The 16,589-nt window shown below is 38.0% G+C and overlaps 1 protein-coding gene across 1 annotated transcript in view; it reads right to left on the bottom strand.

The window, feature by feature from the left end:
* CDKAL1 (CDK5 regulatory subunit associated protein 1-like 1) overlaps positions 1 to 16,589 on the bottom strand; it is a 622,071-nt gene that overhangs the window by 146,797 nt on the left and 458,685 nt on the right. The gene's annotated exons all lie outside the window — the stretch shown is intronic.

Below are 16,589 nucleotides of genomic sequence, written 5' to 3'. Positions count from 1 at the left end.
AGAGTTGACTCATTGGAAAAGACTCTGATGCTGGGAGGGATTGGGGGCAGGAGGAAGAGGGGACGACAGAGGATGAAATGGCTGGATGGCATCACTGACTCGATGGACATGAGTCTGAGTGAACTCTGGGAGATGGTGACAGACAGGGAGGCCTGGCATGCTGCGATTCATGGGGTTGCAGAGTCGGACACGATTGAGTGACTGAACTGAATTGAGGCAACATTTGCTGACTTCAACAAGGATTTAGCTCTTTAAACTACTTTATCCTTCTCCTCCCAACATAATCAGTGCTCAACTTTTAGTTAAATTAACAGTATTAATTGTATTTCCATTGGTATAATTGCTATGATATTGTTCACTCTATTGTCAACTGGTATACTATCAATAGGGTTTCTTCTGCACATTTAGTTTTTTGTAGAATTAATAACTGCCTGATTTTCTAAAAAATGTTTAATATTCTATGTAGTTAATTAATGTTTTCCAGATCCATCAGTTCTGTCAAAATCCAATATTATTTTCTAAATTCTCAAAGTACCATATAATTCACCGGTTCCATTTTTCTCTGGAAATGCCATTCCTAACTTTCTTCAAACATGAGTTGCTTTCATAATGGACCAGCTCTCATTCTTGAATATGGCTCCTTGGTCTTTTCTTCAATCACCTTTTTTTCCTGGATCCTATGTCGTCCTTACTCCGGGAGTTGGTGATGGACAGGGAGGCCTGGCGTGCTGCAATTCATGGGGTCGCAAAGAGTCAGACACGACTGAGCGACCGAATTAACTGATGTTGTCTTAATTCTTGACTATTCTGTTCTCCTTAATTCTGCTGGAGTACTCTTTCAAAAGCTTCATCAAAAAGAGTGGCAGGGAAATTTTGTTGTTATTGTCTTAGCATCTCTGAACATCTTAATCCACACAACTGACCAATAGTGTGGCCATGCACAGTACTCCAAAATAAAAAGTATTAGCCATCAGAATGTTGTGTTGTTCCTCTTTTTTTTTTTTTAAACTAGGCAAGGATGCTGATGAGATTTCCAGATTGACTCTGATGCAAACTTTTTACATGTGCCCCCCCTAACTTTTTGTAAGTTTTTAGGGTGTTAATTTTTTTTTGAAAGTTTTAAAAATTTCATGTTAGCATCTTGGCAGTCATTTCTCTTTGGCTATTGAATTTCTCCATAAGTATGCCACAATATTGTGTGAAAGAATGACAAATTCATTTTTAAAAATATTTCTTGCTTTCTGCTTAGTCTCACCCAGCTATTAATTTGGCTGAACTTTAATTAGTAAAAGTTCCAAGGTCTGGAACTTTTCTATGTGCTGCTAAACAGAAAAAGAGACAAAATGCACAGAGAAAAATGACACAGCATATTTGGAAAAAACTTTTTTTATTTTTTATTGTGATATAAAAATATTTTTTCTTTTAAGGGTAATTATCAAAATTATTTTTAAATATCATAAAAACATATGCTTTAATAGTAAGTTTTAAATAAAAAGATGCTTTTCTAGACTTACTAAAGCACGTGAAATAAAATTATGTCAATAACTTCAATTAGCAAGTTTTTTTTTTTTTACAGTTGACATAAACCACTTCTGAACAAAAGAAATCCACAACTAAAAATAAAAGTAATAGATCACAGCAGAAATGAGAGAGACGAGTCCATCTCCCCTAGGAAATTAGAGGGAAAAAAATCTGAGAAACTGCCTGTGAAACACTGCAGTGACAAAGACAATTGGCTATTATGCTTGGCTATGAATTGGAATGAACTTGGCACTAGATGGTGGGGCATTCCCAAAGGAAAGTACCTACTGCTCCTCCCCCTCACCCAGCATCCCTCTTGATCCCGTGTAATTGGGTTCAGCATGATGCAACACCTGCTTACTTTGGCCTTCAAGTCCAGAGCAAAAAAGAAAAGACAAACCTTTACAGTAGTCATCATAAATGTTAAGGAAGAGGGTGTTCAATGCATAAACATTTGATCATCTACAGAAAAGCTGACCAATAACAGAGGTGAGGGTAGGACACTGATTTAGTGAAAGACCTAAGTTAGTATTTAAAAGTAAATGCAATTTAAGTTTCAAAGTATATAACAACATAAACTGACTACCCATGAGATGTTTCAAACTAGAGACTACACCTTAATGTTGAAACTTATCTATACATTGATTTTGTATATGCAAATCATTCTACTTAGGTTCTTCAAAATAATTGGGCTCCCTAGGTGAACCAAATAAAAAAAATCTCATATTTACACTGTTAATTGCTTAGTAAATAATTCTCTTCAGTACACGAGAAAAATCAAACAAGTCTAAAGTGGACCAAATTCTAAATTAACTGCATATGATTTCAGAGTCTGTGAGAAAATTTTAGGGGCGTAAAACAGAATATTAATGCAGATATTTAATGCTAACTGTGAGTAAATGCTGCTTTTTGAGACGGTGTAAGTTTTTAAAATACTAATATTTTTAAATGACCATTTTCACAAATTTATTGAAACTGTGAGTCTAATAAATATAATTACTAGCTGTTAAGCCTTTTGAAAATCTAGAAGACCTTCTGTATTTACATTTTCATAGTAGTATTATTTCTGAAAGAATGGTGAAAATGTTCAATTAGCTTAAATAAGAGAAATTTTGATGCATTTTCCCCAACTTACACTAGTTATTTACTTGCAAAAAGGTTCATTAAATAACTTGGGAATGGAATTAATGAGAATGTTTCCAACTATGCCTCTGCTCTGATCTTATGATTAGTTCTGAGAAATTAGTCAGGGACATGTGAAGAGAATACTACCTATGTAATAGGTAGGCCAGCATTTAAGAAAACTCCAAATATTTTAAAATACTTATTATTCAGACTGACTAAAAATATGTACAAATATACACTCCATACTATATCTGAAATGCTACAAAAAATGTGGTGCTTTAATTCACTTCAATATTTTCACTTGCAATTTGGTGTTTTATTGGCAAAAGTATAAGAAGGATGATTCTATATAATTCTTTAGGTCTCAATAAATTATGAGCTTTAAATTCCACATGTGAAAAAATTAAGACTAACACACATGCTATCTCAAAGCAGTAAAAATGATCAAAAAAAGGATATCAGACCTATTAAAATTATTAGGCATAAGCAAAATACATAATTAAAAGAATTATTTTTTAGTCTTACAGAGATTAATTTTAGGACAATCAGTCCACACTTTCAGGAAACACTAAATTAGAAGTAGAAAGAGAAAAAAAATCTTGAATGAAAATAAAAATATAACATATCTAAATATATGGGATGCAGCTAAAGGAGTGCTCAGAAAGAAATTAATAAATTTAAATGTCTGTGTTAGAAAGAGGTTAACAGTAATCTAACCTTCCATCTTAAATGGTTTAAAAAGGAGCAAATCAAGCCCAAAGTAAGACAAATAAACTAATAAAGGTAAAAGAAGGAAACAAAAAAATAGAAAATAGAGAAAAAACAACAAAAGTAAGGCCGTATCTTTAAAAATAATAAAGTTACTAAACTGGTAGTAGACTGAGAAGATAACACACAAATAACCAACTTCAGACATGATGAAGGAGACAGCACTATAGATGCGATCAATATTCAAAGGATACTAAGTGAATATTATAAGCAATTTGTGTCAATGAACTAAACACTTAGATGAAATGGACAAATTCTTTGAAAGATGTAAGTTATAAAAATGGACTGAAAAAGACAGGAAAATCTGGATAGCCTTTTATCTATTATAAAAATCCAACTTGTAATTTAAAATAGTCAAAGAAAACAACACAAAACAACCCAGTCCAGATGACTTTATATGTAAGAGGGAATACAACCAATTCTACAGAGATTATTTCTTTTTTTTGACCAGTTGGCATGCCATATCTTAGTTTCCTGACCAGGGATCAAACCTGGAGCCATAGCAGTGAGAGCACTGAGTTCTAACCACTGGATAATCAGGAATTCCTAGACATGATTTCAAAAACAGATGAGAAATAAACTCATTTTACAAGTTCAGCAAAAGTGGTCTATATGCAAAAACAGAAAAAGAGATGGAAATATTAATATTTTCAGACCAATAATCCTCATGAACTCAGAGACAAAAATCCTTAACAAAATATTAACATTTTGAATACTGAAATACATTAAAAGCATTCTATGTCATGACTATGTTTTTAATCAGAAAGGCAAGAGTTGGTATGACATGCAAATATTAATGAAATAAGCCATATGAAAAGAAAACAGGATAAAATCCCCATGGTGATCTTAGTACTTGCAGAAAACTCAGTTTACAAAACCAACCCTGATTCATGATAAAAATTCTCAGCAAAGAAAGAACAGAAGGAAACTCCTGCAACCTGATAAAAGGTCTAGAGCTATGATCATCTTTATTGGTAGAATACTAAATGCTGTTCCATTAAGAATACCAACAAGGCAAAGAATTCTGTTCTTCAATTCAGCATTTTAGTGGAGCAGAACATATATTCAGGCCAGGAAAGTAAGAGAAAGAAATTAAAAGCATATAGATTGAAAAGGAAAAGTTTTTTCGGGGGCAAGTGCCATAGCCTCCTATGTAGAAAATTTAAGGAATCTAATGAATCCACTAGAAAAAATGAGTTCACTAATGCTAAAGATCAACTTAGAAAAATCAATGGTATTTTTATATATTAAATGAATAATGAGAAAATTAAATCAAGAAAAGAATTTCATTCCTATTAGCATAAAAATACTTAAGAAAACATTTGAGCATAAAAACAGATAAAGAGAGTTTCTTAAAATTTGCTGCAATATTAAAGAATAGCTAAATAAACTGAAAAATATTTTCATGGGTTGGAAGATTTTAATGTTGTTGAGATTGCTGGTCTCTTCAAATTGATGCAAGATTCAATCCACCCACCATCAAAATATTTCAGCATGTTTTCCAATAGAAAACATCAGCAAGCTGATTCTAAAATCTATATGAAAATGCAAAGGACTTAAGATAGCCAAAACAATTTTGAAAAGGAACAAAGTTAATGGAATGGATAAACCCAACTTTAGTTCAGTTCAGTTGCTTAGTCGTGTTTGATTCTTTGTGACCCCATGAATCGCAACACGCCAGGCCTCCCTGTCCATCACCAACTCCTGGAGTTCACCCAAACTCATGTCCATGGAGTCGGTGATGCCATCCAACCATCTCATTCTCTGTCGTCCCCTTGTCCTCTTGACCCCAATCCCTCCCAGCATCAGGGTCTTTTCCAATGAGTCAACTCTTCGCATGAGGTGGCCAAAGTACTGGAGTTTCAGCTTTAGCATCATTCCTTCCAAAGAAATCCCAGGGCTGATCTTCAGAATGGACTGGTTGGATCTCCTTGCAGTCCAAGGGACTCTCAAGAGTCTTCTCCAACACCACAGTTCAAAAGCATCAATTCTTTTGGCGCTCAGCCTTTTTCACAGTCCAACTCTCACATCCATACATGACCACTGGAAAAACCATAGCCTTGACTAGATGGACCTTTGTTGACAAAGTAATGTCTCTGCTTTTGAATATGCTATCTAGGTGGGTCATAACTTTCCTTCCAAGGAATAATCATCCTTTAAATCCATGGCTGCCATCACCATTTGCAGTGATTTTGGAGCCCCCCAAAATAAAGTCTGACACTGTTTCCACTGTTTCCCCATCTATTTCCCATGAAGTGATGGGACCAGATGCCATGACCTTTGTTTTCTGAATGTTGAGCTTCAAGCCAACTTTTTCACTTTCCTCTTTCACTTTCAGCAAGAGGCTTTTTAGTTCTTCTTCACTTTCTGCCATAAGAAACCCAACTTAAAGACCTACTCAGAGAAGGCAATGGCACCCCACTCCAGTACTCTTGCTTGGAAAATCCCATGGATGGAGGAGCCTGGTAGGCTGCAGTCCATGGGGTCACTAAGAGTCGGACATGACTGAGCGACTTCACTTTCACTTTTCACTTTCATGCATTGGAGAAGGAAATTGCAACCTACTCCAGTGTTCTTGCCTGGAGAATCCCAGGGACGGGGAGCCTGGTGGGCTGCCGTCTATGGGGTCGCACAGAGTTGGACACGACTGAAGCGACTTAGCAACAAAGACCTACTACAAAAGCTACAGTAATCAAGACAGCATGGTAGCAGTATAAGGACAGACCAGTGAGAGAAACAACACAGAGAATCCAAAAGTACACCCATATATTTATAGTTCATTTTCAACAAAACAGCCAAGGAAATTCAACAAGGGCAAGAGACAGTGTTTTCAGGAAATGGTGCTGGAGCAATTACATACCATATGCCAAAAAAGAAAAAAAAAAAAAAAGAACTTATTAGACCCTTATCTTGCATTAAACATAAAAAGTACTTCTATATGAATCATAGATATAAATCTAATAGCTAGAATTACTAAATTTCCAGAAGAAACTCTTTGAGAGTTGAGTAAGGCAAAGATTTATTAGCTATAACACCAATACCAAAAGCACAATCTATTAAAAAAAGTTGGATAAACTGATAAATTGGGCTTACTGGAAAACACACCATTAAGGAAACAAAAAGAGAAGCTACAGACTGGGAACAGCTTTACAAATCATATATCTGATAAAAAGATTAGTATAGTTTGTACACAAAATATATTAAGAACACTTTTGGCTCATCAACACAGGAAGACAACACAACTGCATACTGGGCAAAGGATTTTTAACACTTCACTAAAGAAGATACCAGTTCAGTTCAGTTCAGTCGCTCAGTCGTGTCCGACTCTTGGCGACCCCATGAATCGCAGCACGCCAGGCCTCCCTGTCCATCACCAACTCCCGGAGTTCACTCAGACTCACGTCCATCGAGTCAGTGATGCCATCCAGCCATCTCATCCTCTGGCGTCCCCTTCTCCTCCTGCCCCCAATCCCTCCCAGCATCAGAGTCTTTTCCAATGAGTCAACTCTTCGCATGAGGTGGCCAAAGTACTGGAGTTTCAGCTTTAGCATCATTCCTTCCAAAGAACACCCAGGGCTGATCACTGGGCAAAGGATTTTTAACACTTCACTAAAGAAGATATGCAGAGACTATGAAAAAGTGCATAAAAAGTTGCCTACATTATTAGTCATCTGGACACCCCAGGTAAAACCACGTAAGACACCACATGCTCAGGAGCACGGCTATGCTGAAAACACTGGGAACAGCAGCCATCAGCGCGCATATTCAGAGATGGAAACCCTTATCCCATAGCAGGTGGGAATTTAAAGTGGCGCACTTTGGAAAATGGTTCGGCAATTGTTTAAAAAGTTAAAAACTCACTCAGTGTTACTAAGAAAGTCTATTTCTAGTTATGCACCAAGAGAAATTAAAACATATGTCCACACAAAGACTTGCACGTAGATTTTTACAGTAGCTTTCTTCATAATGGTTCAAACCTGGAAACAGTCCAAATGTCTATCAGCTGGTGAATGAATAAACAAATGGATATCCATATAATGGAAATTTAGAAATAAAAGAGAACCAACTAATGATAGATGCATCAACATGGATGAACCTTGAAAACATTCCTAAATAAAAGAAGGGAGACACAAAGGATTACTTATTGTTTCCACTTGTGTGAAATTTCTACAAGAAGCAAACCTATAGAGACAGAAAACAGATCAGTGGTTGCCTGGGGCTGGGAGCAGGGATTCACTCCAAGTAGTCATTAAGAGAATCTTTGTCATAACGAAAGCATTCTAAAACTGAGTTGTGATGACGGTTGCACAAATGTATACATTTACTAAAAATCTCCAAACACACACTTACGTTGGGTGCATACTGGATGGCATCCGAATTATACCCACAACAAACCTCTTAAAAGTGAAAAAACAACACCCAAACAAAAATTATCTGTCTGAAGATAGACAGTTAATGGAATTCTCCATAATATACTTTATTCTAAGAAGTCCTTAGCCAAGCTCCTGACAGAGCATAGCCTAAGAGTTAAATATGGTCAAATAGGGGAGAAAAGGCAAAGATAATAAAAGGTAAAGTTAAGGTTGAAAGGGAGTTATGTTCAGAGCCTGCTTTCATGAAGGACTAGAAGGAAGAAAACGTGCACTTACTTCCCAACTACTGATTTATGACAACAAGGAGTCATTCTCTTCATACTGAAGGAGGAAATTTAGGGAGAAACAGTATGACATCTTCAAATAAAGTTAAAAAAATTTTCAGCAGCTTTAAATTTATTTTCATAAGTTTGCAAAAAAGTTCTCAAAGGACCTGGACTGAAAACAGAAACACCCCTGATCTATTTAGCTAAGGGCTGAAAAGCCAAAATGGGTCACTAGGACAAAGAAAGACCAGAAGGCTTGGGAGTCCATTCCTAATCTTTTAACATGGGTGACTAGGAGGAAAATCTTCCCGAGGGGCTCTGCTACTAACTAGCTGCAAGGTTTTGGGCAAGTTACTTATTTAGCACCAGGATGCTTCAGTTTCCTTTTCTATAAAATGAGGATAGCGAAAGTATTCACAGATAAGAGGATTAATGAGTTAGTACCTATACTAGCTGCTTAGGATGGTGCATGCTACATACTACCTGATGTTTTAACCAGTGTTATTCTAATCCTGTCAGAGAGATGTTAACAGTGACCATCACTTATCATATGATACTAAGTAACAGGCAATATGTGAACTTAAATATCTTGTTTAATATAACCTCCATGTAAGGTAGAGTCTATTTAGTCTCTGTGAGAAGGAAAGTAACATTTCCGACTCTTTGCGACCCTGTGGACTGTAGCCCACCAGGCTCCTCCATCCATGGGATTCTCCAGGCAAGAATATTGGACTGGGTTGCCATTTCGTTCTCCAGGGGATCTTCCCAACCCAGGGATCGAACCTAGGTCTCCTGCATTGCAGGCAGACGCTTTAACCTCTGTGCCACCAGGGAAGCCCCAAAGTAACATTAGCGAAATAAAATTCAGAAAGGTAGAAGAAATTGCCAATAATCACAGAATCACTAAATGGTAGGACTTCCCTGGTAGCTCAGCTGGTAAAGAATCTGCCTACAATGCAGGAGACCCGAGTTTGATTCCTGGGTCAGGAACATCCACTGAAGAAGGGACAGGCTACCCACTCCAGTATTGGTGGGCTTCTCTGGTGGCTCAGCTGATAAAGAATCTGCCTGCAAAGAGGGAGACCTGGGTTCAATCCCTGGGCTGGGAAGACCCCCTGGAGAAGGGAATAGCTACCCACTCCACTACATGGTAAAGGAAGGGTCAGTCTTATCACTTATCTGTGTCACTTAGGTACTGATCACATTTATGTACATATGGAAACCTTACCAAACAGAAAATTGTGTACAGAACTACTGGTTAAGTTACATTCTAAGTAGAAACTTGGCTCAGATATTTTAAGTTCTACTTATTTAATTTTATTTTTAGTTATCAACTTCTATTGACCAGTTTTTATTTGTACAATAGGTTTTAACATAATTAACTTACAGAAACAAACTCAGTGCTAGTATAATTCCTGTGTTAGATATTTTTGGACTTTTGTTAGGTTGCACTGAGGCCAGAAATTGTTAGTATTAAGAGTATTTTAGAATTTCGTATACTTTACACATCAGTTCACTTGCTCAGTCGTGTCTGACTTTTTGCGACCCCATGGACTGCAGCACGCCAGGCCTCCCTGTCCATCATCAACTCCCAGAGTTTACTCAAGCTCATGTCCATTGAGTTGGTGATGCCATTCAACCATCTCATCCTCTGTTGTCCCCTTCCTCCCACCTTCAATCTTTCCCAGCATCAGGGTCTTTTCAAATGGGTCAGTTCTTGGCATCAGGTGGCCAAAGTATTGGAGTTGCAGCTTCAACATCAGTCCTTCCAATGAACACACAGGACTGATCTCCTTTAGGATGGACTGGTTGGATCTCCTTGCAGTGCAAGGGACTCTCAAGAGTCTTCTCCAACAGCACAGTTCAAAAGCATCAATTCTTCGGCGCTCAGCTTTCTTCACAGTCCAACTCTCACATCCATACAGGACTACTGGAAAAACCATAACCTTGACTAGACGGACCTTTGTTGGCAAAGTAATGTCTTTGTTTTTTAATATGCTGTCTAGGTTGGTCATAAATTTTCTTCCAACTTTACACATACTCATACATATTTATACTTTAATCACATCACCATGTCAGTATCTTCTAATATTTTGTGTGATGAAGAGTATCAAACTAATCATGGCATGTCAACTTTTAGTGTCTTTTATATTCTCATCATATACTACTGCTGTAATTTTTTACTAACACTTACCCACACTATCCTGATAGCTCAGTTGGTAAAGAATCTGCCTGCAATGCAGTAGACCCCGGTTCAATTCTTGGGTTGGGAAGATCCACTAGAGAAGGGATAGGTTACCCACTCCAGTATTCTTGGGCTTCCCTTGTGGCTCAGCTGGTAAAGAATCTGCCCTCAATGCAGGAGACCTGGGTTCGATCCTTGGGTTGGGAAGATCCCCTGGAGAAGGGAAAGGCTATCCATTCTAGTATTCTGGCCTGGAGAACTCCAGGGACTGTATAGTCTATGGGGTCGCAAAGAGTTGGACACGACTGAGCTCCTTTCACTTTCACTACCCACACTACCAGATACAGAAGAAACACGAGCAGAAGCAGGGGCCATAAGTGTAGCAGAAGGAGGCGAGTTCACGTTCAAGGGAGTTGGCATGGTCTTGTTCCCCATTTCTGTTAGTCTCTTAAGGAACATAAAAGCAAGCTGGCCTCTATTAAGCACATACTGTACAACAGCCGGTATTATAAATGCTTCATATTCATCACTTTACTTGGTCATCACAGCAGTCCAGGAAGGAATGTGTTGTCACCTCTATTTTGTGAAAGAGGGACCCGAGGCTCAGAAAACTAAGATAATCTGTGATTGAGTGGCTAGAAACTGGGGCTAGAAACCCAAATCTGTTTGGATTTAAAATCTGATTTCTTTCTAGGGATATTATTACTGCTTCCTTTCTTGGAACCATCTGTTAATAGGAATAATTATATCTACCTATTTCTTGATGAGTGATGATAAACATAAAAAAGTATATATTATCAGGTAACCATTTAGGCTTTAAATGCCTCTATAATCACCAGAGAAGAGCAGTGGAAAGAGCACTGATCAGGCTGAACTGTTTGGGTTTATTAAATATCCTCTGTTAGAAAAAGCTTGCAAAATTTTTCCTCATGAAAGGACACTGATCAAAATAATCAAATTCATCAAAGTTCATATTCTACTACCTTAATGAGATCACACTTACACAGATCACATTCTCTGAGGATAAAATTACACATAAATGGTAAAAACATAGGTTTAGAAAAACTTCAAGCCTATTTTTTAAGAACCTGAATACAGTAAGAACATAAATATATTCCTACAAATAAATAGCTGTGATCTTTTTCAAAACAGAACATATAAAATTCCTGACCTTCAGAGAGCAGTTTAATCTACTTGTTTGAAGAAATTACTTTCAATAGTAGCCAAAATCTACATGCTAATATATAATTCACATAGTAATTTTAAGTGATATGTATAATCAGGGATAGACTTTCAAGGTCTCTCTCTGAGAAAGAGCAGCTAGCAGTAATTAGTTTTTAAAATTATTTCTTCTCTTTGAAAGTAACAAAATCTTTTGATAAGCTTAAAAAAATTCAGATGTTTACTGTTTAAATTTGGTACAATCTTAACTTTTTTGAAGTAAAAAAGTAATATACATGAGACAAGCAAAGGAAGATGGATAAAATGACAGATGATCTGTTGAAGCTTTGCAAATTTCCAGAAATTCTAAGAAATCAGGATCTAAAATGGACTAAAATTTTTAAATCAGGATTTAAAAAGAAATGGGTTGGCGGAGGGATGGCATGGGAGGTTGGGGTTAGGAGAAGTAAGCTTTTATATAAAGAGAGAGAATGGATAAACAACAAGGTCCTACTGGATAGCACAGAGAACTATATTCAATATCTATGGTAAACCACAAAGAATCACTTTGCTGTACAGCATAAATTAACAACACTGTAAATCACTATACTTCAATTTAAAAATATTAAAAACTGAAAAAAACAAAATAAAATGGTAAAAACAAAAAAGACTATTAAATGTCTGTGTAAAAACTAATCAGGTTCATGGGCAGAAGTGTTTGTGAAACTCATAAAGAAAAGTAGCTGGTAAACAGGGGGAAAAAAAAGAAGATGTGCATATGCATAACACCAAAGAATTTAGTGTCATCCATTACATTTCTAAACCTGGTTTAAATCCAGAATATGCAGTTTGGCTTCAAGCAAAAAATCAAATGAATCATCACAGTTAACTAAAAACTAAATAAATACCATGTTAAGTAAGTTTTTTATCCTGTAACACCGTGTTTGCTTTCCTCAGCAAATATGTAGGAGTAAGCACAAAGCCCTACGTAAGACCAAAGATATTGCTTTAAAAATTAAAAGTAAGCAAACTGGATAATATTGTTATAATAGTTAAAGGAACCATATTAAATTTCACAGAAGTTTTACACATCTTTTATTAAAATCATTTTATGATATTGCTGGTTAAAGTGAAGGTATTTACTATCTATGCTACTGTTAACACAATTCTTATATGAGTTTTCCTGTTTCTATGGTAACATGAATTATAAGGTTCAATGAAGCCAGATTCTGTAATGTGTATTTTTCTGTTACTCAAGGTGAAAAGGAAATGAAACATTTCTAACATTCATAAACTGCCGCAAATGTCTGAATTCCATTTAGAGATAAGATGATAATTACTGAAGTAATTAGAATTCTTCCTGGATGGAATTATTTTGCACACAGTGGAAATTTAGATTTGGGAATGAAAGCAGGGGCCAGGATATATTCAGCATCGGTAATTAATTACAACCATAACCAATACACTATTCTGATACCTTGGAACAGACTAAACCTTCTGTCTGCTTCTGACTACAGTATGAAAGAAAACTGGTCCCCCACCCCCATCCCTTAAGTCAGAAAGATAAAGTGGGTAAAATCATTTTATTCAAGAGAAAATCCAATTACAGAAATAATCAACTTTTCTCTCTTGCTTTATTTTTTTCATATTTGAAAGGGTTTTCACATTAGCAGAACCAATTAAATGAATATCAGGACAGGGCAAAAACTACAAAGTTGGGCAAGTTGCTTAATTTTTTTTTAAATTAAACTTTGGAAAAAAAAAAATCACTTACTGAAATTTTAGAGACTCAGAGCCATATCACAGCATTCTCTAATAGGAAAGCATCACTGGAAGGTGACTGAACACTGGGTTCAGGAAGAATAATTTATAAAATGCTATAGTGATAACTATGTTATCACTATGCTATCCAGTCAACTACAAATAAGAAATTAGGCAAATTTCTACTTTTAATAGAGGTGTTGTTATCATCAAGAACTCAGAGATATCACATTTCAAGTCTATACCATCCTAAAGTGCAACCTGTACAGCATCTTAAGTAATACTGGAAAAATAAAGACAGAGGGGGCATCCAAAAGCCATCAAACCAAAACACAGAAGCAGTATTCACACTTTCTTTATCCCTCACTGGTTGAATTCCTGTTTTGTTTTGCTTACTCTCAAAATCAGATCAAGGGTTGGCAAACTATGGCCTGTGGGGCAAAATTAGCCACTGCCTATTTTTATAAATAAAGCTTTATTGGAACTTGGCCACACTCCTTCATTTCCATGTCAACTATGGCTGCTTTGGCTACAAGAGAAGAGTAACTGTGACGGTTGCAATCACAAAGCCAAAAATATTTATCACTTGTATCGTAAACAACCAAACAAACTGATGAGTCTAATTGTAGGTAAGTACTCCCAGGGACACTCCAGGGTAACTGGCGTGGGGGGGGGAGGTGTCAGTGGGCATATGATGCTCTGCAAAATGCAGCCCAAATCAATCTTTTCATTATCACCAAAGTCCTCTTGATACAGTTCAAATCAGAATACTCTCTCCCTGAGGAATCCTGGTGCACAATCTATTAGCACCTATCTCTACAATTCATCCCTCATGACACATCTCTCTGACAAAATATTTTCTGATTTTCTCTCAGCATCTCGACTCCCTGGTTCCTACTTCGTACATCTGTGAAGGCCAGATTATGATGGCACCTGGCACCTCTCACATTTTTCTTGTCTTATGTGTCCTAGTAAATCATAAGCACTTGGTGGAACTAGGATGGGGTCAGAGCCACATTCTCATACTCTTTGGCAAGGCTGCAGCAGCTTTACTGATAGCTGAGGCTCAACAAAGGTGCCCATTGAATTAAAGGTGATGGGAAAGGGAGAATTGGGAAAAAAGACAGGGGTGATGAACAAAAAATCTCAATAAAGTAACAGGCTTTATTCATATGTGTGTGTGTGTGTGAGCATGCTCAGTCACCCAGTTGTGTTCGACTCTTTGTGACCCCACGGGTGTAGCCTACCAGGCCCCTCTGTCCAGTGGAATATTCCAGGCAACAACATTGGAGCAGGTTGCCATTTCCTACTCCAAGGGATGTTTCCAACCCAGGGATCAAACACGTGTCTCTTGTGTCTCTTGCACTGGCAGACGAATTCTTTACCACTGCGCCACCTGGGAACCCCCTTACTCATATGCACTAATGAGTAATCCTGTTCTGACTAATATCAATCTCAGCATTCTCCTTCAAAGTCCTAGAAGCTCACTTCTGGCCTTTATCTATCTGGCAGGGGAAGAGAAGGGGCGATTTTCAGGGCTTTTAAGTGACAATCTTCTCTTTGGAGTAAAGGCTTCATAGATGCTGCCCAGACACTGGCCACTGGAGTTGATCTGTCCTGCTTACAATGAGGGCAGTGATTCTCCAGTGAGCACTTTTAAAAATATGTATTAGTTCACTAACAGTTGATTCACTCTCAATTCTTATTTCTAGAAATAAGTAGAAGATTTATGAGGGGTCAAAGCTTATTTTAAATGACCTGAGTTTATTTGTAACTTTCAGTTTAAAATTTGGCGAAATGGGGTTTGAGCTGGAATGTTTGAAGTTGAAGCCAGGTTTATGAGACTTGGGAGAGGAGTTTTCATTCTAATTCTGCATTAGAGTTGCTTCCTTGTGTTTTTGAGGGTGGTAAGTCCCACCATTCAAAACCTGCTGATTAACTGGATGGTACGTTCTCAGTAAAGTGTGTGTGTGCTCAGTCGCTTCGGTTGCGTCCGACTCGTTGAGACCTCACGGACTGTAGCCCATCAGGCTCCTCCGTCCATGGGATTCTCCAGGCAAGAATACTGCAGTGGGTTGCCTTGCCCTCCTCCAGGGGATCTTCCTGACCCACGGATCAAACCCGCATCTCCTGCGTCTAACACATTGAAGGCAGGTTCTTTACCCAGTGAGCCTCTGGGGAAGCCCCTCTCCGCAGATGGATAGAGAACGTCTCAAGGGCTGCTGTGCCAGAGAGGCAGCAGGGACCGAGATCCCTTTCCACACAAATATCACATGAAATGGGCCTGTTCATGAGACATTATAGACTTTACATGAAGGGCCCATCACTCTATATGACACTGCCTTCCGCATCCCCGGTTTGGTCCACATCTTTACCTCCAAAAGAGCAATTCTGCTCTGTCTCACACCACGCTAGACTGGTCTGTCAGCAGTGGGGGTCCCCCAGCCCTCTACAGCATGACTTAAGACACGCTTCTCCAAGCCTTAAGATGCTTGAGGCTCTCCCCAACGGCAAGTAACCCGGTTCCACTCTGACCACAGCAGCTGTGTGCAGGCAGCCTGTGCCCCATATGCTGGGTTTAGTGGGGCTGGGATGCTGGGCCTTGCTCTGAGGCTGGTGGAAGCTGATCGTAAATCAAGAAACATTCTAAAAGCCAGGAGCAAAGCATAAGGGAACATCAGGACATTATAACAAACTCCAAAGTCACCATTAGGCAAGAAGACAGATACAACTAGTCACACTTGATTTAGCTCAGTGCCAGGCTGACTGCGTGGTGCTTTCTGAGGCCAGCCTCTCTGAACCTTATTGAACACTTACCCTATTTCAGGCATTCTTCAAGTATTTTTCATATACTGACTCATTTAATCCTCAGAGCAGTTAATGAGATAGCTAATATTTTGTCCATTTCATAGATGTGGCAGCAGAAGCACAGAGAGATTAAGTCTCTTGCCTAATGTCATGCAGCAATAAGCAGCACAGCCTGGGTCTGTCTGTTTTCAGAGTCTGTGACTTTAAATGACAAACTGCCTCCCTGCAATGGTGGGCAGCGCATCTCCAGTAGTGCTAGATACAATCATCCCCAAAGACTTCCATTTCCAGAAATACCAAACTGCTGGACGTCACTGTAGAGTGACTTGACTGAGACGTTCATCCAGAAACACAAGTGCCATCTGACGAGACCACAACCATGAAATAACAAAAATACCCACTTAACATCATCTGCTCAGTCTCTCCTCAGTTATGCAATTATTACTTTCATGCTAAAAACCAAGGTCACTGAGGACAAGGTCGCTTGTCCATGGTCACACAGAGTGACTTAGCAGGACAGCAGACCTGGGATTACAGTTTCTGACTCCCAGTCCTTTCAGCCAAGGAAAAGAAATGTAGAAAGGAAAGAAAGAGAGAAAGAAAAAAAAAAAAAAATCCTCA

This window comes from Bison bison, unplaced genomic scaffold (genome assembly GCF_000754665.1).
Source record: "Bison bison bison isolate TAMUID 2011002044 unplaced genomic scaffold, Bison_UMD1.0 scf7180017864274, whole genome shotgun sequence".
NCBI lineage: Eukaryota > Metazoa > Chordata > Mammalia > Artiodactyla > Bovidae > Bison > Bison bison.
Note: the sequence above shows the minus strand (reverse complement) of the source record. Positions and strands in the feature narration are given on the sequence as shown.